At 41.3% G+C, this 26,592-nt stretch overlaps 1 protein-coding gene across 1 annotated transcript in view; it reads right to left on the bottom strand.

Annotated features, from left to right (window-relative positions):
- The window catches only part of LOC126349094 (uncharacterized), a 932,931-nt gene that overhangs the window by 797,183 nt on the left and 109,156 nt on the right, over window positions 1-26,592 (bottom strand). Inside the window, exon 3 of the mRNA XM_050002408.1 lies at window positions 25,011-25,068. The gene's annotated coding sequence lies outside the window, so the exon portion shown is untranslated. The remainder of the gene's footprint in view (window positions 1-25,010; window positions 25,069-26,592) is intronic.

Raw genomic sequence — 26,592 nt, 5'->3', positions numbered from 1 at the left:
CATCGGCGAACCTCAAAGTTTTTACTTCGTCTCCATGAATTTTAATACCTACTCCAAATTTCTCTTTTGTTTCCTTTACTGCTTCCTCAATATACAGATTGAATAACATCGGGGAGAGGCTACAACCTTGTCTCACTCCTTTCCCAACCACTGCTTCCCTTTCATGCCCCTCAACTCTTATGACTGCCATCTGGTTTCTGTACAAATTATAAATAGCCTTTCGCTCCCTGTATTTTACCCCTGCCACCTTTAGAATTTGAAAAAGAGTATTCCAGTCAACATTGTCAAAAGCTTTCTCTAAGTCTACAAATGCTAGAAACGTAGGTTTGCCTTTTCTTAATCTTTCTTCTAAGATAAGTCGTAAGGTCAGTATTGCCTCACGTGTTCCAACATTTCGACGGAATCCAAACTGATCCTCCCCGAGGTCTGCATCTACCAGTTTTTCCATTCGTCTATAAAGAATTCGCGTTAGTATTTTGCAGCCGTGGCTTATTAAACTGATAGTTCGGTAATTTTCACATCTGTCAGCACCTGCTTTCTTTGGGATTGGAATTAGTATATTCTTCTTGAAGTCTGAGGGTATTTCGCCTGTCTCATACATCTTGCTCACCAGATGGTAGAGTTTTGTCATGACTGGCTCTCCCAAGGCCGTCAGTAGTTCTAATGGAATGTTGTCTACTCTCGGGGCCTTGTTTCGACTTAGGTCTTTCAGTACTCTGTCAAACTCTTCACGCAGTATCATATCTCCCATTTCGTCTTCATCTACATCCTCTTCCATTTCCATAATATTGTCCTCAAGTACATCGCCCTTGTATAAACCTTCTATATACTCCTTCCACCTTTCTGCCTTCCCTTCTTTTCTTAGAACTGGGCTGCCATCTGAGCTCTTGATATTCATACACGTGGTTCTCCTTTCTCCAAAGGTCTCTTTAATTTTCCTGTAGGCAGTATCTATCTTACCCCTAGTGAGATAAGCTTCTACATCCTTACATTTGTCCTCTAGCCATCCCTGTTTAGCCATTTTGCACTTCTTGTCGATCTCATTTATGAGACGTTTGTATTCCTTTTTGCCTGCTTCATTTACTGCATTTTTATATTTTCTCCTTTCATCAATTAAATTCAATATTTCTTCTGTTACCCAAGGATTTCTAGCAGCCCTCGTCTTTGTACCTACTTTATCCTCTGCTGCCTTCACTACTACATCCCTCAGAGCTACCCATTCTTCTTCTACTGTATTTCTTTCCCCTATTCCTGTCAATTGTTCCCTTATGCTCTCCCTGAAACTCTGTACAACCTCTGGTTCTTTCAGTGAGAGGTAAAGCCTGAAATTTGGTATTCTCGGCTCACTCTTGATACTGTGGATCTTGGAACATAGAATTCCCTAATGATTTCCACAACTGAATTTAGCTCCAACTATCATTCTGCGTTCGAGGTCTGTTAAGTCCCGTCGTGCAGCCATAATCACGCCGGTTACCTTTTCACATGGATCACTTGAGTACGAATGGTAGTTTTGCCAATATGCTTCCCTTTTATACGTTGTATACGCGATACTACCGCCATCTTTATGTGTGCATATCGTTATCCCATGACTTTTTGTCACCTGAGTGTATGTATAGGTCTCTCTTTACAATTTTTACCTCCTACGCTTCCCTCTAACACCAAACCGACAATTTCTTGACGTCTGAAGATCCCTTCATTTAGTAAAATTGTGCCATAATTTTTTTTTCTCCATGCAGTACCCATTTATTAGCTTTTCGGTCTACCCATCTGATCTTCAGCATTAACGTATAGCAGCACATTTCAAAAGTTTCTATCTCTTGTTTTCTTAGCTATGTGTCGTCCACGTTTCATTTCTGCAGTAGCCTCGGCAACCTGTCAAGGGAGTTGGGCGGTGCAATAATACCTGGCATTCCATTCAGGAATGCGGTGTTCTACCGTCAGTAGTGCGCAGGATTACTACATGCTCTTACACCAAGCAGCGTCTACAGAGCCGGGTACGAGCCTCTCTCATATCATTCCCGCCCAATAACAGCAACATTCCATCGGCGCCGTGTATTCGACTGACACAGTCACCTTGGCAGCCATCAACCGAATACGTGGCCTAGCAGCTGCGCTGTCGTCGAGTAGCTTCGTCAGCAAGGTGAACCAGCTAGTCTACAAGCCGTCGGTCAACTCTGATGGTTCCCGACTTTGAACGGGGATCTGTCGAAGTGAGGCAGGCCAAGGAGGGCCAGCGTCTGACAGTCAAACCAGTCTCCGAGAGTTCTGGGTTCAACTCGGGGTATCTACACATTCCAGACAGCCGCATTGTGTTGTGCGCAGTGCAGCTGACTCCATTGTCTAACAACGCTTGCTGCGGAACTGACACCCATCTTGCGTCATCCGCTGTTACGCTACCCCTGCGTTACCCTGCCTGAGCACACTCACTCGCTGTCTGCTAGATACTGCTGGTCACTTAGCTGCAGTCATCGACCTACGCGTACGCTGTGGTATTGGAGATCCTATCACACAGCTCCCCGTATACGGTACTCAGGAGTCTGGAGTGGACATCCTCTATCATTGGCGTCAGCATACCGGTCTTAGTACAACACGACCACTGCATGTCCTAGGCTACACACCAGGGAAATAACTTCAGAGCCATCCCCCTAACACATAAATTTATATTCAAATGTAGCAAATTTCTCTTTTTCAGGAAAACGTTTCTTGCCATTGTCAGTCTGCAATTTGGACACTCTCTGCTTCTAACAGCGGCAGTTATTTGCTGCCAATCTATCAAATGTCATCGACTAGTTTCAGTGTTACATTTCTTAATTCTGTTCTATGACGATTATCCGACTTACTTCGACTACATTCCACTACCTTCGTTTTTCTGTCGTTGCTGTTCATCTTGTAACTTCTTTTCAAACACTATCCGTTCTTCTCAACTGATTTTCAAAATCGTTTTCGGTTTCTGACTGAATTACAATGACCTTTCTTCTCCCTGAACTTTTATTCACTTTCCAACCTTTTCGTTGGTTTCCTTTACTCCTAGCTCAATGCACAGATTGATTAATATCAACGATAAGCTAGAATCTCGTCTCTCTCTCTCTCCTCAACCACTGCTTCACTTTTATGTCTTTAGAGTCTTGCAATCTGCTTTCTGTACGTAGTGTGAATAACCTTTCGCTCCGTGTCTTTTATCCTTGCTACCTTCAGAACTGAAAAGCATGTACCACAGTGAAAATTTGAAAAAGAATTTCTAAATATACAAATGACAGATATTTTGGTTTACCTTTCTTTAATGTCACTTGCTAGTGAACCTGCTTCAAAAATTCGAATTTTTTCCGTCTTAAATTAATAGTTAGAATTTTTTTGAACAAACTGGTAGTTTAATCGATCTATTCGTAGATCGGGAACATCTTTAAAAACAAATTTAAATATACGTCGGTATGTGAAGTGCCTTGGAGACGGAGGCTTCAAAGGCTTCGCAATTGTGTTGGAAAATATGCGTTATGTAATAACTGTAAAAATTGGAAAATTACTATGTGTTGGTCATGTCCAAATAAGGAGGGGCACACGTTTACATGAGCTAATAAAAGATGTGAAAGGGAGAAAGCTCAGTGATGGCAAACCATTTGGTGATCGGGGTCGTCTAACTAAGGAAGTGGTGGAGAAACTGCAGCTCTATTATGGTTTAGCCATAAGAAGGAATCGAGACAATATTGAGGCTATGAAGAAATCAGTATGAGCTACCTTTTTTCATAAAGCTTCTAAGGATGGCCATCCACAGCATGCTCTCTGCGTCAGTGCTGTAGACACATGGTGTGGATACAAAAAAGCAACAGCAAATGGTGGTACTTATGCACACCATCACTCCCTGCCATTTGAGGTACTGGAAGCAATGAAGCTCATTTATAGGGACCTGAGTGACACTATTGTCACGTTGCTTACATGGAAAGAAACAAAACGTTAATGAATGCTTCAACCATGTGATATGGGAACGCCTGCCTAAAACTGTGTTTGTTGGTTTCAATACCATGAGATTAGGTGTATTTGATGCAGTTGTTTGCTTTAATGATGGGGCAGTTGCAGACGTGATGTTTTACAGTCGTTGTGACTAGCTCCTGGTTCCAATATGAGACAAGCACTAATGGCAATTGATTTGTTGAGAGTGGCTGAAGGCAAAAAATGGGCTCTTGAGGAAACTGAAGAGGCCAGAACAGCAAAGAGGAGCAAGAAAAGGAAGAGAGAAGATGAGAAACACACAAACCAAGAATATTATGCAACTGGAGTGTTTTAAGAAAAACAGTGGTGAGTAACAGATGAAATGTACCTTTAAACTGAATTTCCCAAGAGTCAAATTTTCTGACATGTTTAGTTTATGCAAAAAAAAAATTGTTTGAGCTATGAAATGTTTTGTGATATTTCAGGCTACCGTTTGGAGAAAAGTGGACTACAGACACCAGCTTACTATCACCAGGGAGGAAAAATATACCCTTATTAATTATAAAAAATTACCTTAATTTTGATTGTCTAATTTATTTATTTATATTATGAAAACTACTGATTGAAATCATTTGATTGTAGTCCTTTTTAGATAACGATGTCGTAAATGTGTGCACAAAGTTTTAAGCATCTAAGAAAAGGTAGTTAATAAGTCTACAGACTTCAAACATAGACTGGCAGAAAAAATTTTAAATCAGTGATCGACATAAATGTTTATATAATAAAGCTTATATCATGCCTATTCTGATTATTCTTATACCAAAACCTTCATCCTTAAAGCACTTTCACTGTCGTAAAGTTTCTTTCTATTCAGAGTTCAGATTTTGTAGTTAGACCCTGATAAACTTTATGAAAATTCTTACTGCTTTTCCAGCCGTTCACTGGCAAATTACTGTAACCAAACGTCCATCATAACTTTTAGGGTGATTACTGCATGTAGAGCTCCTACATTTCTCCGGAATCAAAACTGATCTTGCCGGAAGTTAGCATCTACCACTTTTTCCGTTCTTCTGTGCATAATTTGTATCAGTATTTTACACCCACAATTTACCAAACAGGCAGTTTGGCAGTATTCATACCTGTCAACACCTACCTTCTTTTGGAAATTTGTATAATATTCTTTAAATCTGAGGGTAATTTGCCAGCTCCATATATCTTTGAATTAAAAGATTCAAGTCATACCACCGTCCATGCAGTTCATTAGTAGGGGGAAAAATGTAAAAGAAATAACCCAGTAATAAGATCCGATTTTGTCATGCAGCAAACAATACTTCCCAGTCGTACTCATTTTCATATTGTGACCTGGTTTCTCTGCACAGTTGCAATGACATCTGTTTCCTTTTCCTAACAAGGATCGAACTGGCTATGATTGTCACCTTTTCAGTGTACACAAACGAGCACTAGATAGCGATAATGAGATGTGACATTCTTATTGTTTTAAAATTTATCATTGATTGTTATTAAAACAACGGTAGCTCAGACAATGGCCGAGAATTTTGTTTAGAGTGAGAATGTAACGAAACACTTCTGTGGAAAAATGGCAATTTTACCCGAAGAATATCGTTAGATGAGAAAAAATAAAGGAGACTAAATAACGTTTTCTTCGATTGACTTTGTAAAACCAACATAGGTCCCTCATAATCTGTAATCGATACTAGTGTTTGCCAGAACCGAGATCCATAAGGAATCGAGAACTCTCTCCTCTAAACAAAAAGAAATCGAGAACATACCCGATAACTTTTACGAGTGAAGCCTGGCTGCAAGTTTACCACACGCTTCAGCCGTATAGCCGGCTGTACTTATTAAGATCTCGTTTCACGGTTGTAGCCTACTAGTATATAGAGTTTCTGCATTTAGAATGTAGGATTTCATGTATTCTGCTGGGCCTCTGTACCAAATAGTTTTACGCAAATGAAGCAAAGCTACAGTCACTTCTGTACTACTTTTTTGGGTAATATTTTCCTTTGCATTAAAGAAATGATTTTCTATCAGCATATTTGCTTATTTACTTTGCTATGTTGTCTTTCTCAAGTGATTTTAAGGAAGCTTTGTGGTAAAACCTGGTTCTTTCACTCTTTATAGTCTCACAACGACATTTTATTCATGATATATGTTCTCATTATTGGTCGTAGCTGTTACGATGCACTGATATTGGGTAATTTTAGTAATTTCATTAGAATTTACTTTCAGAATATTTTATACTATAACCTTCTTTCTCGGATTTCTTTAAAATTAGTGGAGCAATATTCTTGGCATATTTAATGGAGTTATGGAAACAAAACTAAAAAGATGCCTTTTTAAAAAAGATACATCTTTCAGAGTTACGTTCTTGTTTGCATCATATATGAACAAGTGAATGACGTTTCCTGATTTGCCATTGTTTGAATGCGAATTGTCAGTTTTCGAGAATACCGATAACGAATCGAAAACAACTCGATTCTAGCACTGTCCAGCATTAATTAGAACTGTGTTGCTGCCTGTGTTATTTTAGCTTCTAGCTTTAACCTAACACCTGTTTTACTTGTACATTGTATTCTTTTCCAAAGAATCGCTGGACTTGAGTGGACCCGAAAAGTAACTATATCAAACAGTTTTAACTAGAACAGAACTGCGACAATGCTAGATTAATTACCTAGCTATTGACGTGATAGAGCCGTGGATCGCCTTCATGTGGACCTGTCCACTGCAGTGTGAAACCTCAAAGCTGAATACACGTTTTGCGGGTATAAACGATCGTTACCAGATATCCCAAACACTAAACAGCGTTACAGTAAAACAATTAATATTTCTTAGTTTGGAGTCTTTTGTGTCTTGAGTCTTAACGTGAAAACAAAAAAGCCATATCAGCCACCAATTGTTACAATTAAAAACTGAACTAGATAAATGCATTTCTTGGCAAGTTTCAACGATTATACGCCGTCAGTCCAAAAAGTTTCGAGACTGGGTTAATAAAATATATAGAAAAGTAGTGATAATGGTTTTAACGCTTGATGTTTCCTTCATAGTTCCCCCGCCCCCCTCCCCATCCCCTTGAGCACAACGTTCATTAAACTCAAAACTGTCAGAAAAGTCCTCCTTTGCCATGTTGTTCAAATGCCTCAGATTGGTCTGAATGTCGATTATTACGTCACAGCACTGGCCCTTCACGTAACTTCCGTACTTCATAGTTTTGTGATAGATTCGTACTGATAACAATTCGTTACCCGTCCTGATATTTTCCAGAAAAGGATCGTCCAATCTCTTCCACTTCTCGTCTTATTTTCAGAAGTAAAACTGAAAAAAAGATTTCTTCATTGTCTATGATATTCAAGATAATATTCGTTTCATACTGTAAATCAAAACTGAGAGTGCAGGACAGATACGAGAAGGACCCACGTCATATTTCTGTTGTAACCAATAGTCTGGAAAACTTGAAGACTTTACGGTGTTTCATGAGCCTCAGATTCAATTTTTGAATAATCAATCCTCTTGGTTTGATCTTTGAAATCAGGGTTATGTCAATGAGGGACAAGATAAGCGTTTTCGTCGAGAGGTCAGCAGTGCACAGACGTTATCAAGAACGATGTTGGAATACCAGTATAATTGAAGACTCCTGAGGCTCACTTAACTGAGGCACTGAAAAGGCAATTCATCGAATAAAATGCCGTGGTGGATAGTTTTACAAAATGAAAAGAAGAAGTATAGTCCAATGTACACAAAATTCATACGTAACAAGAGTTATTTCCATGTTTATACTTCAATAAAAACTTCTGTTTATTTGAAAAATTAAATTACTTTTCACTCCAATGTACTTTTATAATTTTGTAGTTTCCAACGAACTGACGTAGTGACAAAGAAACCAAAATATTAAGAAACTATATAACAAAAGTAATAGAAGAAATATTGTTTTCATTGGCATACCTTATTTGCCTTGGTGAACCCGGGGGACGCAGTATTATTTTTAAGTATATATCTCTGTTCATAACTATCAGAGCAAACTTTACCTCAGATGTAAAGGTATGCTACTTGCTTAACCATGTGTAAACTGTAATGATAGTCCGATTAGGACCTCTCTGTAGCAAATTCACCTTTCCAGAGACTTGTTACATTTATTTGTGTTCAGCGTCAGATGACTCTCTTTACTGATCGTCTTCAAGTCTCCCTTCATTTCGGTTTAATTTTATTATAATGTCGGTATGCAGCGGTGTCATCTACATCTAACAGCCACAAAAGTTGACTCGCAGATCGCAATAACCTTCCTCTCACATTTACTTCAGGTTAACGGACATCACTTTATGTTTCCACGATGCTTCCCCGTGAGGAAAGACGTACGAACCTTTGTTTTTTGATAACTAAATAACTAATCAGTCTAATCAAACACTAGTTCTCATAACGTCCGAACACAGCATTAATAGAGTGCTGCTTGACAACAATCACGTCGATTAAGTCTCTAGGCGTAACGTTGCAAACCGATATGAATGGAACGAGCGAGTATGGACGGTATTAGGGAAGACGAATGGTCGAGTTCGGTTTATTGGGAGGATCTTAGAGAAGCGTAGTTCATCTACAAAGGGCGGCGCGTATAGAAAACTATTGCGACCCATCCTTGAGTACTATTCGAGCGTCTTGGACTCCCCCTCGCCCCTTCTGAGCCGGATTAAAGGAAGAGAACGAAGCAATACAGAAGCGTGGTGACAGATCGGTCACCGGTATGTTCGACCAACATACAATTATTACATGGACGCTTTTTTAACTCAAATGGGAGCGCTGGTGAGAAGATGACCATCTCTTCGCGAAATAATATTGAGAAAGTTTAGAGAACTGGCATTTGTGGCTTCCTTCGGAGCGATTCTACTGTCCCCAACGAGTTCTTCTCGTAAAGACCGCGCAGACCACGTAAGAGAAATCACGTCTGGCACGAAGGCATGTAGACAATCGTTTCGCATCGCTCCATTTCCGAGTGTAAAAGGAATGGCCTGTGATGGTACAAGGTACACTTCGCCATACACCACACTGTTGCTGAATGGCTATGTACATAGATGTAGAGGTAGATATTGCAGAAGCATGTATTTTGTGTACTAGATGACGGTGCTGATCTCTATCTTTCGGGATCCACACCTCGGCCCTCTGCAACCTTGATACGAACAGATCAATATTTTGATAACAAAAAATAAACCTCATACTCAGTTGCATAGCATATTCCATTAGGCCTGTAGATCAGTACACTTGTCCTTTGGGCATGTCTTATCGAGTGGAAAATCTGTGTCTTTTCTTCCAGCAGCAGTCTGTTCTTCCAGCGTACTACAGTATTGCTTTATGAAGACCGGTTAAGCTGCTTATTATCCAAAAAATTTTTATCTAACATTCCTCTAAGGGATGTCTATAGTTGTCTTTGAAATTTGCGTTTCTACATCTCTCATTTTCGCATACATGCTATGAACCGGCTACGGCTTTTGTTCTAACATTATTGTGTGAAACAGAAACCGAAGACACTCTTTAATACTGTAGTACGTATTTTATAATCTTCCATTGTGGTGATATTGTGATCAGTTAGAATCTTTGGAGACAACTTTTATTAAATCGGTTTTTTTTTTTTTTTTTTTTTTTTTTGGCATGACCAATCTTTATCAAGGAGGTTCATTGGCAAGTTGGCAAGTAAGAGTGACCTTTGTAGTTAATTGAATTCAGGGCAAAAATCTACGCAAAGTGGCTCTTTACTCTCATACGAAGGTTTCATAATCACTTGTTGGTCTTCTTCTGCACTCATTAATGCGTGTTGTTAATTTATCTTCCTCAATTTTTTTGGGTTCCCCTACATGTCCCCAATACCTAGAACTTTATAAATTAATGTTAACTTGTAAAATCGGTTGTTATGCACCATGTGTACATGTTATTTATTACCAGGCATAGCAGCACTTAAATATTCGATATTGAGTTCTTCTGCTTCCACAGCCTGTTATACCGTTTCATTTATTATATGCTTTATTTTCAGTAACCTGTGATACTTTCCACTAACTTCATTTCTGCTGTTTGTATTAGTTATGTGGCAATTTTTGTAGTATTTCAGTATTTGCTACGATAAAGAACTGTTAGAAGAGCCAAAGAGTACAGCTCGTGTACCTTTTTGTCCACTTTTGTGCGTATTATGAAAGATACTTTAATGTTAAGACCTGCGTCATTCCAAAATAATACGGAGAATTTCTTTCACTCAGACAGTCTTACTCTTAGTCTCAGTTTCATAGGTTGACGTACGTATTGTTGACATCGATGATTCAAGTAGTGGAATTTTCTTAGCAACCTATTTTTCATGTCTGTAGGTTAGAGGCATCATCTACGTCAAGTAAAATGAGGTAATGGAACTAAAACGTAGGTCTCATAGCATAAAACTATTGACTCTAGATAGGAATGATTAGTCTGCATCGGTCAAAATTAAGTTCAGACTGAAGTTGTGTAAAATTACAAGGCACATAATTGCCATCTTCACTGATTTCATTTGAGATATTTTGGATCAATGTAATATACGAGGGGCAGTAGTGACATCAGGTCAGAAAGTATGAGCAAATGGTGATGGACTGTTCCTCTTAATCAGTCACTATAGTATCTTAGACACCATGTCTACAATTATTTCTCCAGCTATAAGATATACTGACTCAAAAGACCATCTCTTGATAAGCTACAGAGCTGGCTTAAGACTTTTCCAAATATTCCTGGCAAGGATCGACCTGTTCTAAAGAAATTCAACAATACCCACAACTTTCAAGATTGAGATTGGAGAGAATGGTGGACCTACGGCGCATCCTCATATCGAGACCAAACAATCTCTACATGAGTGACTTCTTGAAGGAGACCATCATTAATGATAGCATAGTGTATTTGGGACTTGGAGGCAATGAACTTAAGCTGTGAATGATACAAAATTGTTGAGGTTTTCGCGACTGTGTGTTGACATTTTTCCAGTTGGCTTCTCTCTCGAGATTTTCAACCCGACATTTTCTTAACGATTTTGCTGGCGTTTCATCAGAACGAGTGGCTGTTATTGTCAAAGGTTCACTGTCCTTTGTTGGTGTCAGGCTGAAGTCGAGCAGAGATCCTGCATACCTGTCGGTCTAACGTCTGACAGCTCTTCTCTGGTCAGTACCACCCTCCTTCTACCCATGCAACCTGCAACGGTCGTTCGTAGTAGAAAGGGAATCCAGGTTCTATTTACCGTGACTTTTTCTTCTGTCTTGTTGATATTTGTCATATTTGTGAACTTCTATAGCTTTCTAGAGTAAACGGAAATAAGAGCTCTTTTTGTAATAAGAACCTCCCCATGGTCCAGTTTTCTGTATGTTCGTCCTCAAAAATCACTGGGCATTTTGAGTCGAACCACATACAGCATGCATCAAGAGGACTAGGGTAAGATCGATAGCAGCTTTCACAGGAGCGTGCAGGAGGCACTCGATCGCTTCACTGAGAGACAGAAGTAAGAGTTTCAAAGATGCGGAAAGCAGATCGACAAGTCAATTAGGGACATGTCACGCACATTGGTCAGCGTAAGTGAAAGACAACTAATTTCGAAAGAACTATCCGTCTTTCAAAATGTCAGAGATTTCGCTATCGTGCGGCAGGATCTCAATGCTAATACTGAAGCAACCATCTGGACCATTCCACGTGAAAAGCATGAGGAACTAGGCATGGAAACAGGCAGGATATTGCCTTAACAAAAACTGCCAGTTTGCAATCTCATAAGGCAAAAGATACAGGCGATAAAGAACCTTAGCATTCACAAGGATGTATTGGAAATTCCACCATTAAAATAAAGACTGAAGATTACACGTAGAAGATACGTGACCTGCTAGATGCGTCAACGTACCGAAAGAGAAAGGTAGAACCGACGCGGCGGATCACACGGAATACGAGTCGATTAATAAAGATGTCTTCTCTCACCGCGGAAATACAGGGGAAGCTCCGCAATACAGAAGCCCTTCTACGTCAGCTGTGTAGGTTACCAAATAACCACAGAGATGATGTACCATCAACCGCGATCCGAAGTGCTCCTGGCTCATCAGTGAATAAACCGGTGAAACACTTGGCCTCTCTGGCACACGCGTGGAAGATCGACACAAACATAATTAAACCAGCAAAATTTTATTGAGAAGTCGATAAAACTAAACCTTGTTACTTCGAGAGACAGCCACTTGACTTGGCAGCTCCAAATGTAAGGTGCAGAACAGGTACTTCACAATACCTCCATTGTTTGGAGCCATCGTGAGGAACAGCTCAGCTTGGTGACTTCCAAACACATCTGAACAATTTCCTTACCAATACAAAAACCTACTATGGAGGTAGAAATGGACCATAGCTACCAGTTCTAGATGTGCTGCTCGCAAGGAATGGTGAGAACCTGGACCACGTATGAGCCACCTACACACACTGACCGATATCTGCGTGAACTGTCAGTTCATCACCCAAGCTAAAAAATAAAAATGATCAATATGTCTTAAGAACGCACAAGACGAATATGTGAGCCGCAGCACCATGGACATGAACTGCCCTAGAGTGCGCTCTGGGGAGTAATATAGTTATATTTTTATTTATTAACATTACAGAGTAACCCCCGGCCGTGGAAACTATGTTGGGAGGTTTGCTACTAAAAACGAGTAACAAAACTGGAGAGATCGTTTCTTCGTCTTTTCTTACAGCTTCTCTCAGTACCGTTATTGACTCTCTCTATATTTAAATCTGTATCTGCATACATACTTCGCAAGCATGGAGGAGGGTGCCACGTATCACTACCAGTCATTTCCTTTCCTCTAGCACTCGAGAATAGAGCGAAGAAAAAACGACAATCTATGTGTCTCCGCAAGAGCCCTAATTTCTCTCACCTAATCTCCGTGATCCTTAGGTGAAATGTACGTTGTCGGTAGTAGTATCGATCTGCAGTAGGCCTCAAATGCTGATTCTCTAAATTTCTGGAATTGCACCTCCCGAAAAGAGAATCGTCTTTCCTCAAGGGATTCCGTTTTGAGTTCACTAACCATCTCTGTAATAACTTCGAGCTGGCCGAACCCACCGGCAACAAGCCTAGCTGCAGCCCTCTGAATTGCTTCGATATCTTTCTTTAATCCCACTTGATGGGGATCCCAAACACTAGAGCAGTACTAAAGAATCGACGGAGCCCCTGGCTGAGACGCTCCACTCGACTCCAAACCAAAGGACCCCGATCGATTCTTGGTATGAAGTTACAAATTGTGACCTCTGTTTGTATCACGCCGTCGAGACCAGCTGTCTTTACCTATTTCGCCAGCCGCCCATAGGAAATGTGTATTCACAACCAATGCCACAGGCGTCAATGGTGCCGACATTAGCAACATCTTGCAAACTACTGCACCCTGCAGCCTCGGATGAGGCCCTCCGGCAGACACACTGAGTGGAGTCCTTCCCAGCCCAGGTCCCTAAGGCACGCCATAACGCTCCTAACTTCGAAGCTCCTTGTAACTAGTAAACCCCTCCCCTCCCCCCCCCCCCCCCCTGCCCTCCTGCCCGAACCACTGTGCTTGCACGGTCCCTGCTACAAAAGCGACCACCTGTCTGCTCACAGATTGAATGGGAGGAGCAAAACGGCCACACTGCCAGTCTGAACATTAACTCTCCAACTCGACTGATGAGAAACTGACGCAACGCATGAGACATCTCAGGGTCACTTGTTTCGCCCATAGACTCTGCTGTCAGGGCACCTTCCAGCGTAGCCGATACGGGGTATTCGCATGATGAGCGGCGGCTGTTACGCCGTCGCGCCGCTCAATTATTATTTATAACAGCGATTACTTCCTGTATTTGCTCGCGCCATTAGCGTAAGAGGAGCCTTGGAAGGGTGACATCGAGCCTCGTTCCCCGAAGGGCACTTCTTACCTACGTTGTGAGTTAGTGTAGGTGTAATTAAGTATTATCCGCATTATTTCTAGTTCCATATATGTATAACTTGCAATGTTGTTGCAGCTGTGTGATCTGTTACTATGCCGCCAAAATCTCTGTACCTTTGGTGTATATGTGTGTGTGTTTGTGTGTGTGTGTGTGTGTGTGTGTGTTTCAAATTAATTAAGTACTAAGTGGTGCAAGTGTGTAGGGTAAGGGCCATTTCCCGTCAGCAAGTGTACCACAACTGTCTCAGCCTCAAAAATGTTAAAATGTGTGCGAAATCTTATGGGACTTAACTGCTAAGATCATGATCACGTCGACATGGAGGGGGGCGCTGATGACCTCGATGGTGAGCGCCCATAAGCCCCAACCGACCACCACATGGAAGGCATTAGTGACGGAACACAAACTCGGATTGTCTGAAGTATGGGGAAGGAATTAGGCCGCGCCCTTTTCAATGGAGCCATCCCGTCATCTGCCTGGAGCGATTAAGGAAAATCACGAAAAACCTCAATCTGGATGCCAGGACGCGGGTTTGAACCATCGACCTCCCGAATTTGAGGCCATCGAGCTAGCCACTGAGCCACCTCGCTCGGTGTTCTCGGTTCGGTTCCAGCATGAGATATCAACTTTGACATAAGACATCGTTCTTCGGATGACACCGCAGTATGCTCTCTTGTTATCTACGTACCTTGTCAAGTTTTCCTCTTTTCAGCCAATATGCCGCTACTCCGTGTCCGATAGTTAGGCTGTATCAGTAGGGTATGTTTCAGGAACAATGCATAGGGCTTCCACTGATGTGGTGCCAAATGTCCCTGACAACTTGAGCAATACATTTCTTTGTCAACGACTCAAAATAGTTTTGTGCACTGCAGCAGACAGTCGGTGCGCCCAAAGCTTACTGAAAAGCAGGTTATAGACTCAAAAAGTGAGTTGAGTTTAAGGTAGCAAGTTTGTGCATTAGTCAGTCGCTTCTTCAAATGTAAATCTTACGTGCTTGCTGAATGTCAATCGTTCGTCGATATGTGTCCCTAGACACATATCTTGTTACTTTCCTCTGAATAATAAGGTTGATCAGTTTAATGATAAGGTTTCTCTGCAGCTCCACTTTTATCAATAAATAACTGTCTTTTTTACCGCAATCACGAATTTTTTTATGTTTGCACCAGTTACCTACTTTTAGAAGGAGTTATGCGGTATTGCTTTCCAGTTGCCTGAACTTTCGCAAAATATAAAATGAGCCTCTTATTTGGGAGACATGACTTCTTAATATTTTGTGGTAAAATTCACTTTAGGCAAGCCCATAACGATGGATCCAGTGGTTGCAAAAAAATAAAGTGATCATTCAATTATTACCGTACAAATTTACAATAATAACATTCAGTTATAGAAAGGAATACAACTAAGCAACAACATCCATGTCTTCCGACGGTCACAAGCTGCTGCACACTGCTACAATCACTCGTGGATACCTTTAAAGTAGTGCGCTGTGGGCTGCAGCACTTGCGCTTGGTGAAAGATGCAATATTCGCAAACGTTTACATGAGATTTCCAATAAGAAAAAGTATATCTTCCGCAGCCAAGAATTTGGAAATTTGTGGTAAGGTCTTATGGGACCAAACTGCTGAGGTCATCGGTCCCTAAGCCTTCACACTACTTAATCTAACTTAAACTAACTTACTCTAAGGACAACACACTCTCCCATGCCAGAGGGAAGACTCGAACCTCCGACGTGGGGAGCCGCTCGGGCCGTGACAATGTGACTAAGCTCCTTATTAGCTGTAGAGGCTGGGTGTGATCTGACTCTATGGTGAGTTGGTGAACTGTGTTGTCAGAGGTCAGGACGCCAGTAGTTCACCATCCTGGACGAAGTAATGTTGGAGCGGCGAGTTGATGATTGCTGTCATGTGACGCTTTATCACGAAAATAGCGTTGGTAAAACATTTACTTATTGCTCAGAAATTCTAACAGTCGTGACAGTGTCTAGAGAAGTTAGCGTCTCCCTCCCCCATGTGTAAGTTGTACACAGTCAGCAAGAAGGTGCTGCGGTCAGCGAGCGACTTATTGTCTCTTGCTGCCTTCTATGTGGCTCAGCTAGCGAAGCTCTGATGACAGTGACTTGGTAAGGACGCTGAATCCAACAATGGGCGGCATCCCCGTTGTTAGCTGCTCAGGTTAAAGCACTGGCTATAAGCATCCATGCGACTTGGGGCAGGACGTGCTGAGGTTCGCACGTTCACTTCGTGGACCCAATATGGAGGAGGCAGCTCTCAGCAACAGTGACTGCCCATAAAAGCAATGCTGAACAGTAAGGAATTTTGCTGGCATGGGTGATGCCAGCTGAGTGGCTACAAAACTCTGGTTCAAACTGCAGACCACTGGGGTAGGATGCTGGCAGCAGCTGATGTAGGCATGCAGTTGGCCTACTGTTTGGAGAACTAAATCAGACCCATTGTACTAAGTGCGAACAGTAGCGCCACAACTAGCAGCAGCTGTGTCCAGGGGTAGTACATCATTGAACCACAAAGACTCATAAACTGGTGTAAGTTCTCTTTTGGAGCTGGTGGCAGTCTCAGAAGTATATTTATGTCTAAAAACTAATAGCATGTTTATTTTGGTAAACGTTTTTGGAATATAGTGATCAATAGATTATTATATTTTGACTAAAGTTCAGTCTTGATCACACCATTTATGTCTCAATGACATAGACAACCGGTTTCGGTTATTTTTACATAACCATCATCAGACCCATGGCTTCCTTGGAGGATGGTAGGCGGAGCTCTCCTCAGCTGCTATCAGTTCGTAGCAGCAGTCTGAATGTAATCTCTTAAATACCTCTTCCTGTCATTACGTATGTTCTAAATATTTAGAAAATACCGTGATATCGTCTAGATACACCATGCAATGATGTGGCTCTTAAGCCAAAATGACATCGGTCGATACTTAACAGAGTGCCCAAGGAACAGAGAATGCCGTCTTTGGAGAGTGCTTGGAAAGCACTTCCAACTCGTAATACCTACTTTATTAATCCATCATGGTAAAGTAATTTCTGGAGCGTGCTGAAAAGTAATGCTTCCGAATTGTTATGTGAAAACTCTTGTAGCTTTTTTAATAACATTTACATTATTAACACTAAATCTATGTTCTTAATGTTTTCATATTTATTTCCCAAATAGGAACCCTTGCAATGAACGCATTTCCGGTTTGTTGACACCGTCACTGTAGAATGTTGATGGAGCCACAACGTCATCTCCGCTTGCATCGCTTCATTTTCATCAAAGTGAAGTGCTCGAAAGTGTTCTTCAGGTTATGAAAACAGATGAAAAATTGATGGGGTCAAATCAGGACTGTATGGATGATGATCAAAGGCAATGAACCCAAGGCGTTAGACTGTTGCATATGTTGCAGCACTCATGTGTGGTCTGAGTCTGTCAAGCTGAAGGAGAATAAGCTTCATGGGTAGACGAATTCCCTGAATTCATCATTCGAATACAGAAAACTGTTTCTCACACACCAACATACACTGGCGTCCAAAATTAAAGCAACAAACGGAAATTTTACGTGGTTGCGTTTATTTTGCCACAAAACCTTATAAACAGGTGATAATAATTTAAAAACAGTGTAAGAATACATAACGTAATCAGCTGCAACAGACTTAACGGATTTCACACACATTCTGACAACTGGCTAATGTGCTCAGTGTAAGAGGTTACCACCTCTGGCACCAATACAGGCCTGACAACACCGGGACACTCTGTGAATGACGTCATCAATCTCATGTTGAGGCAATGACGACGATTCTTCCTGGAGAGCTGCTCGCAAGTCTTGGAGAGTGGTTGGTGGATGCTGACGTGATGCAACCCGTCTGCTTAGAGCATCCCTGACATGCTCTATGGGTTCCAAATCAGGAGAAAAAGCAGGCCACGCCATGTGCGTGCTATATTCCATTTAAAGAAAAAAATCATCACCCACCACTGTTCTTTGAGGTCGAGCATTATCTTCCATTGACAACAAGTATGAGCCCACAGCATCTCGCAACAACCGAGCGTGAGATCCCAAGATCTCCTCACGGTACCTGACAGCAGTCAAATCTTGGTGATTCACAATTCATGAAAAGGCGTTCGAGTGGTCAAAACAATTCCTGTCCACACCTTTAGGTATGCTCCAAAATGTTTGGTCCCGAAATTGTGTTCCAGGTGCCCTCCAGATATGAACCCGTCGAGAATCACTCTCCAGACTCATCTGTGAAAAGAACATTGCCCACTATTCGAACGGGCAGGTGGCATGTTGACAGCTTCACTCTAGACGTTCCCTTCTGTGAAGACACGCCAGAGGCAAACAGGCAGCAAGTCTCCAGCAATAAAGGCCAAACTGTTAAAGTCTGTTGTACACCGTTTGTCTCAATTCATCACATCTAGGGAACGCTGTGAGGTCAGATTCCAATTGCCGTGCAGTACTAAGGCGGTGCTGTCGAGCCCTTGCAGCCAAATAACGGTGCACTCTTTCTCAGGTTACACCTGATCGGCCGTGTCCTGGTCTCTGGGATACAGTTTCGGTCTCTATAAACTGTCGCCTCATCTGAAAAACAACAGAACGAATCACATTATGCCATCAGGCCACATCAGTCCGCAGCTCGTGGTCTCGTGGCTAGCGTTCCTACCTCTGGATCACGGAGTCCAGAGTTCGATTCCTGGCCGGGTTGATTACTTTCTCTGCTCAGGAACTGGATGTTTGTGTTTTCCTCCTCCTTCTCCTCATCGTCATCATTTGTGACACTGGCTACATTGGACTGTGTAAAAATTTGACTGTGAAAAATTTGGAACTTTGTAAGGGCGCTGATGACCGCACAGTTGCACTCCGTCTTCAGGCCACAACTGGCCCATCGGGACCATCCGACCACCGTGACATCCCCACTTGAGGATCGGATAGGAGGTGTGTGTGCTCAGTACACCGCTCACACGGTCGTTATGAAGGTTTTCTGTGGCCGTAGCCGCTACTATTCGGTCAAGTAGCTCCTCAATTGGCATCACGAGGATGGGTGCACCCCGAAAAATGGCAACAGCGCATGGCAGGCTTGACGGTCACCCATCCAAGTGCAGGCCACGCCCGTCAGCGCTTAACTCCGGTGATCTCACGGGAACCGGTTAATCCACTGTGGTAAACCGCACAGTTGACCGCCCCACACACCAAACATCAACATCATCAGATCTCTTCAGTCTGCGAATCTCCTGCAGCTAGTCTGTAGGCGTCTTCTCTGTGCCATACTGTCTGTACCGTATGTGACCCTGTACACAGCGATTGTAGATGTGGGACTACACTACAAACACTGCCCTGCTTGCTAGGTGCCCTGACGTCATTGTTGGCGTGGTTGCGAGTTGATCGGAATGCCATCTTCCGTGCAGAACACGATCGTCACGACGTCTGACGACAGTTCGTGTAATTCTATTGTGAATTAGAAGCAGGATGGTGAAACAGCAGTTTGTTACTACAGTTTTGGGCACCAGTGTAGTAGTGTCACACAACACTACATTACACGCTACTATTCAGAGCCCTCTAGTGCTGGAGAGCTACAAATACGTGGATATGAAGCATTTTAGTACCCTCTGTTTTATTAATAGAGCTTTAAGAGCTTTCACATATAGAATTCGAAGGAATTACTTTTCAGTGTGCCTCTGTACACTGATTCAGGTTACCCAAAGTTCCTTTGAAATCAGTGTGGGATATACTTCTGTCAGTGTTCTTGTGTTCTACTATCCTTAATCACAACATAACCTGTATTTCTTTGTCCTCTTTAATAATTTTTTTGGCCATGATGGCAACAGGTGCTCTCCATGGGCTATTATTATCCTTTATAAGTTCCTCCATTATCGGTTGCATGTATCCCGTTATTCTGTATGGTTTCTAAGAGACAGGAGGATTATCATCCCCTATTGGGACACCACATGTGCCTTTGGTATCACTGGTAATGTTCTATTATGACTGAAAAAATCTGCGAATCATATCAACATTTTCCATAGGTGTCATAGATTTCTGTTTAAATGGTGTGCTTTTTCACATAATACGGATGTATTAAGGATTTGCTAGTGGCAAACGTCTCCACTAGAACTATCTAAATGTTCCTCACTTAAGATATCCAGTTAGCAGTCAGTAATTCTATTGGCAAATCCACTTCGCCAGAGCTGAAATTATCCACAAAAACTGGAACTGTGAAGTCGCCATTTACTTCCTGCATGCGTTCAGTCATGCCATATCATTGTCTCCTATTCCACATAATCTGTATTAAGGAGAATTCAGTCTCTTCCTACCCAAGAGGTCCAGACTAGTTATCAACAGATGAGCCCGAGCATATATAAAAAAATTATCTTCTGTGCCATTTAACATGCCCACCATGCAATAATACGCCTCTGCATACACTTCTCCACCATTATGCTTTATTGGACATGCCACGTGGCAATTGAGGAATTCCTGGTGACATTTAACAAATCCTTACAATGATTTTTTATACTGACAATCCTGTAATGGTGTTCTTCGACACCACATTCACACCGTCGCAGTTAACTGCCTTTCTATCGAACGTGGCCCCCACATTCACACCTGTAACACATTACTTGTGAGAACAAATCACTAAGTGTATCCTCTAAAAATGTTGCTATGTCTACTTCCTAAAGCTTAATGACAGCGAAAAACCCTTCAGATTCTCCATTTGTACCCTCCTTAAAAGCATTCTGAAAAACACATCTAGGTCTCTGTATCCTGCCTCTTGCGTGATAACTTTTTCCATCTCCTCAGTCTATGTTAACTCATAGTTTGCATATTTCTTTTCCTATATTTATCTGGGAATGTTTCCACCAAATCGTTTCCTTTCTGAGACATACCATTGGTTTCATCCCTAAAGAACCTGATACTGTTTCGGTTGCCGTAGCACTGAAAGAGTCCACTCTTGAGTTGTTAGAAGGTACATGCTGTATTCGACACCTCACAATACATGATGCATGTTTCTGCCGCACCATGTGCAAAAGTACCTCACCTTATCAGCCACACCGACTGGCAGCAGCTTCAGGATTGTCGATAAGTCCTGAAACATCCTCAGTCGTTTCTCGTCGAAACAGGGATTACTATACTTTATACAATCGATCCTACAAAAGGAGTGGATATTCAGAATGGAGCTTTTGTCTCTTCTGCCGTAGCTAGTTCATCCTGTCTATGGACATCGTCTTCCACTGAAGTATCAACTGGCCATTTCAAAGCAGTATTACGTTCCATCAGCTCCGCTACTTTTTCACGAAGGATTCAATCATTTTCTGAGTCATCGTCGTTCATGTTTGTGATCCTGGTATTTGTGCACGTTCTATCTACCAATACATGACATACTTAAAGCACACTACCAATTAATAAAAGGGAGACAGCTACTACTAATAGTCAGCCATAAGATAAAAATGTCATGGTATTTATTACGACAGAATATTGCCCATATTGATACTGATGAATGATGCACCTCATGCTCGTAATTCTGGCAAGAACCACACTTGTTGGGTACTGATTGCCTACAGGGTAGTTTGTGTCCCACCAAGTTACAGTGTTCATAAATAGCACTTTCTACAGCTCTAAAACTGCGGGAAATCCAAAGGTCCCTCAGGTTTCACAAATTTTATCTTCCTGTTTCTATGCATATCATGTCTACCCACCATGTCCACATACAAAACTTAACGGAGGGGGGCATGTAAACAAAATATTCACCCACCACACTCGTACCAAAGAATCTGCACATTGTGGCAGGAGGTGGGGTCCTGGATCCAACTGCAGACGTCAGTAGTCACTTCTGGCCAAATTTATTGGCCAGTTGTGGTTCGCCTCTACAGTGGATGGTGGAACTGGGTTGTCAGAGGTCAGGAAGCCAGTAGTCCACCAACCAAGGTGGGGTAGAGGAGGAGCGACAGGTTGACATCATATTGTCATCTGACATTTTGTCATGGAAACAGCTCTGTTAAAACATCCATTTATTGCTCAGCAAACTAAGACAGTTGTGATGATGATTGGAGAATCCAACGTCCCTAGAGTGTAAATTGTACATGGTCAATGTGCTGCAGTCAGCCAGCAGCATGTTGTCTCTTGCCGCCTATGGCGTAGCTCGATCAACGACGTGATGGCAGCAACTACTCAGCAAGGACACTGACTTCAGCAGCGGGTTCCAGCCTACGATAACAGCCACACAGGCTAGAGATAGCAGCGCAAGGCATGCTGAGGCGCACAGAATTATGCTGTGGACCCAGCGTAGAGGAGGTGGCTCTAATTAAAATAGTGCCTGCCCACATAAGCGAAGACAAACAGGAGGTTGTCCACATAGACTACTCAGCCGTACTGCCCCAGGCTCAAACCAGGGTACGAAGCCAGAAGTAACTAAAGAAGGTGTGCAGGTAGCCCACCTGTTCGAAGCCGATAAGTCAACTGCACTGGATTCAGCACAAAAACGAGGGCCGTACAATGCAGCGGCAGAGTCCAGGGGTGGCGGCAAGTTGATCCGTCAAGGCATAGATCCCCCCTCGGAGCTGGTGACTGTCAGACTACACACTTCTGTCTTCCTTTTTTCACAAGGCATTGATTCCGTACACTTAAGCAACAACAGAGTCATATCTCATACGAGAAGCAATCAGCTCATCTATGCTAGATTGGTTGGGTGTCAGCACCTGGTCAGCTCCAGTCTGACACCTTCCATGAGCCCTTGTATTACCCATACTGGCGTCTTTACTCGGCCATGCCGATGAAATCAGTTGCACTACAACATACCTGAGCTTAAAAATACTGTCTTGATGTTTTGGATGCAAAAACGTTTCATCTGCCCTTTCACTTAACATGGTTCTACAGTTCAATAATATAATTTTAAAACTGCAAATTATTTTTTTGTTTACATACATGTACCATTACGGTGGTAGGAATGTTACAAACAACATTGGCTATTGAGTCCTCTAAACAGAAGGTTTTTTTAAAAGCAATAACTAAGGTGGGGGTATCATTATAACCTTAGCTGTGTTCATTAAATTTTAAACAACACAATACGATTCTGAATCACATAAAGTCTTCGTCATGTCAGTGCTGCTACCCTCACAAAATTACTTTCAAACAGGTAGGCAGTAGATAGAATGCTGAATGTACAAGTGTCCGTCGACATGGAGACGATTAAATACTATGCCGCAGCTTCAGTCAAAGAAGGAAATTGGATGAAACAGATCATAGCCTTGTCCGAGAAACCATTCTGGCGTTTTCCAGAGGACATTTTACGAAACATCATTTAATACCTAAGTTAGAATAGTGAAATTAAAATCTGTCCCAAAAGTCTTCCCTAGAGGCCAGTGCCACAACGGCGAACAAATCATCTACTAAACGTTTCCGAAGTAGCATGTTTCGACTCAGCAAGCGTAATGCTACTTATTAGCTCTTCGTGTTGTCATCATTTATCAGAAAGAAATAAGACAGAAAATACGTTAAAATATTTGTCATGTTCTTCTAATCTTCTCATAGCTATCAATAACACAATCAATAATCTGAAATACTTTTAAAATAAGCTGAAAACAGGCTGCACACCATCAACACTAAAAAATACCAATTTGCTATAGTACCTCTAAACAAATACAGTCTTTAGAACAAACACACAACAAGGCCAAAATGCGATTGAACAAGGCAAAAATTTGAAGTCATGTAGTAACGAGAGAAAGTGGCTAAGAAGTTAGGAGCGCATTCACCTGATAGAAGAACAGTTGTTACATGCCCTGCCGGTTATTATATGTTAGTTTTCCCTGGTATCCCTAGCTCACTTCATGCAAATCAGAGGAAGGGGGTGATAGGGAAGCTACTTCAAAAATGTCATGTCTGGCTACTTTACTTGGTTATCTCTGAATGTTCTCTACATCTAAAGGACGACGTACTATAGCACTTGTATCACTCCGTCTAATAGGAAGTCAATCAGTTGTCGCAGTGAAATAAAATTTAGTATATTCGCAGCTATCCAAAACGTTTACAAATGGATAAGATATGCCTAAAATTCTTTAGCATAAGAGATTATTTCAGTGGTTCATTCATCTTTGTTGAACATCATGAAAGGGAAATAGAAGAGTTAACAAATAAGGTTAATTACATGAGTCACTCAAAGAAGATCCTGCGTAAGACAGCACTCTGAACTGTAACTTAAGAGAAAACTTTCAGCTACTTATGTTCGTTTACATACAACGTAAGTCAAGACATAACATTTTTTCATACTTCTAATCTACGAAATTAATCGGTACCTATATACCACTTTTGGTATGTTATCTACTTAGTTATTCTATAGTGTCCAACCACAGAAATCACATGTGCGATAATATGAAATTGAAAAAATAATAAAAAAGTATTGCAGTAATTTATTCTTTCCCTCATTTCACAAACGCTCTTTTATTTTATAAAGATTGCATGATTTTGACTAATGTCTCAGTTAACTGGTTACCACAGAAGCCGTGTGTTTGTATCAGCTTGAGCAATGTCTTTCGCGTCCCAAGGATGCATGAATGGCAAAAACGTCTGGTGAGTCAGGGAAACAGAAAGGCAATTCGAATATTCCACTTACTGTACTAGAAACCTCTATGGTGGTCTGCCTTCAAAGATTTTATAGTACATTACGGATTTTCAGGACAACTGTTCTCTGCTTGATCGTCAAACTTACTGTTTTTATGTGGGCATTGTCAGCGAATTTTTCTATCGATATCGGAACTCTATAACCTACATCTTTGACCCAACAGGTTTTATTACTTACTGGATGGCACGCTTTTTCTATTCAGAACACCGGTTGGCGCAACAGGAGCCCATTCCTGTAGCCAGCTTTTTCTAATTTACTAATGTCAGCAAAATGTTTCACGGGAATAAAAGCTGCAAGTACAAGGAAAAGGCACAAGTGCAGAAACAATAGGAAATGATTTAAAGAAAAACTTATATTAACAAATGAATCGCAAATGAATAAAAGCCAATGATAGAATCTAACGAACTTCTTAGACATTTGGTGATGAGCTACGAGTCTAGAGCTCTGTTATTGCAAAAAGTCTGGTATAAATCAAAAAGAAACATTTAGAAATGAGACATGCCAAACAACCAACGACAGCTGTGTTGCAAAAAGATAGTGTTACCTTTATCTTGAATATCGGGAACATCACATCACATTTTCAGCGTTAGCCGGAAAGCAATCTGTAATGAAAAATAAGTTATCTATGTAAAGGCGGGAAATGCATAAACAAGTAATACTTATCCATAAGTAATTGTATGATATCTTAAAGTAAGACGACTGCTGAAGGAAGAAGGAAGAGGTATAATAACGCCAGAGCTTTTCTCGATACACAGTGCTTAGAAAATGTATTCGCTTAATAGTAATTGTTGTTGAGTCTTTAGTGGCCTCCGGAAGAGAACAACGACAATTCAGTAATTTTATACAAGGTGGTCATAAATGCTCTGAAAAGCTAGAAAGGATGTTTCTGGGGAGGGTATGCTGAGACATAGATGTTGAGAAAGAAACTCGATGGGTTGTGCTGTTTCCGAGTTATTTAGCACTGAAGTTAGTTAATCAAGCCGCTCAAATTCAAGAAGCCTGCCAGGGACAGAGTTGACAAACTTTTTCCTCGATTAGTTTCCTCAAACCGAACAGACGTAGCTTTTGATCACTTAGCTTAAATTTATCAGTTTCTAAAAAGATACAATTTAACTGGCAATGAGTATTGTTACAAGTCTTAAGTCACGGACCCACAGATATCTGTGCACTAATGCATTTTAGCGCATGCAAGTAAAATGACTGAGTTTGTATCGACTAATACAGTGACTGTTAATGTAACGAAATTTTCTATAGTGACTATTAAGCTAATCTGATAGTTGTAAGCAGAACGATTTCAGCAAATTTCGAATTTCTACACATGCTCTTTTTCACATTTTGACAGTATTAAAAGTATTATGCTTCCTTTCACCGAAGAAAATAAGTCAGTCACTGAAAGATAATGCAGATAATGTTTCCAGCAGGCTGCTCGCACGTGCAAATAATGGGCAAAACTAATGAATTATCGGTGTGAAACATGGCAGCTACATGATAATGTCATGTAGTTGTACGTTATTCACAATATAGGCAAACTGAAGACGTAGTGGTCAAAACTTTTTTGCTTCAGACAATGTAATTGTAACAGAAATACAATTATGAATAACTTTTACTTTTCGAAGTAAGAATAAGGAACGTTTGCTATATTGAGGTGGTTATTCGTAAACTGAGAGAGTGACTTTGTCAGTGGAAGGTGGAATAAGATGTTAGAAACCTTCATTTACATCTACAGCGACTTACGTACTTCGCAAGGTATCTTAAGATGCATGACGGACGGTACCTTGCACCACTATTAATTATTCTAACTCGTATTGCAGAAAGTGGAAAACGACCGTCTATATTCCTTCGTAAGAGCCCAAATTCTCATATCTTGTCTTCACGATCCTCACACGAAGTGTACATTGGCGGCAATAGAATCGTTCTTCAGTCAGCAGCAAACTTCAGTTCACTAAGAGGTGTCCTTGTCTTTTTCTTATCAGAGAGTGTGGATGAGTTACACATTACCAGAAATTCTCCAGTATAACTTATGTCGAACATTTGCCTTCCACGCTACCGTTCGTGCGTGCTCGTTCCATTTCATTTCGCTTTGCAAACGTTACGGCTGCATAAATCATTTAAGTGGCTGTGTTAAG

The sequence above is a fragment of the Schistocerca gregaria genome, chromosome 1 (genome assembly GCF_023897955.1).
Source record: "Schistocerca gregaria isolate iqSchGreg1 chromosome 1, iqSchGreg1.2, whole genome shotgun sequence".
NCBI lineage: Eukaryota > Metazoa > Arthropoda > Insecta > Orthoptera > Acrididae > Schistocerca > Schistocerca gregaria.
Note: the sequence above shows the minus strand (reverse complement) of the source record. Positions and strands in the feature narration are given on the sequence as shown.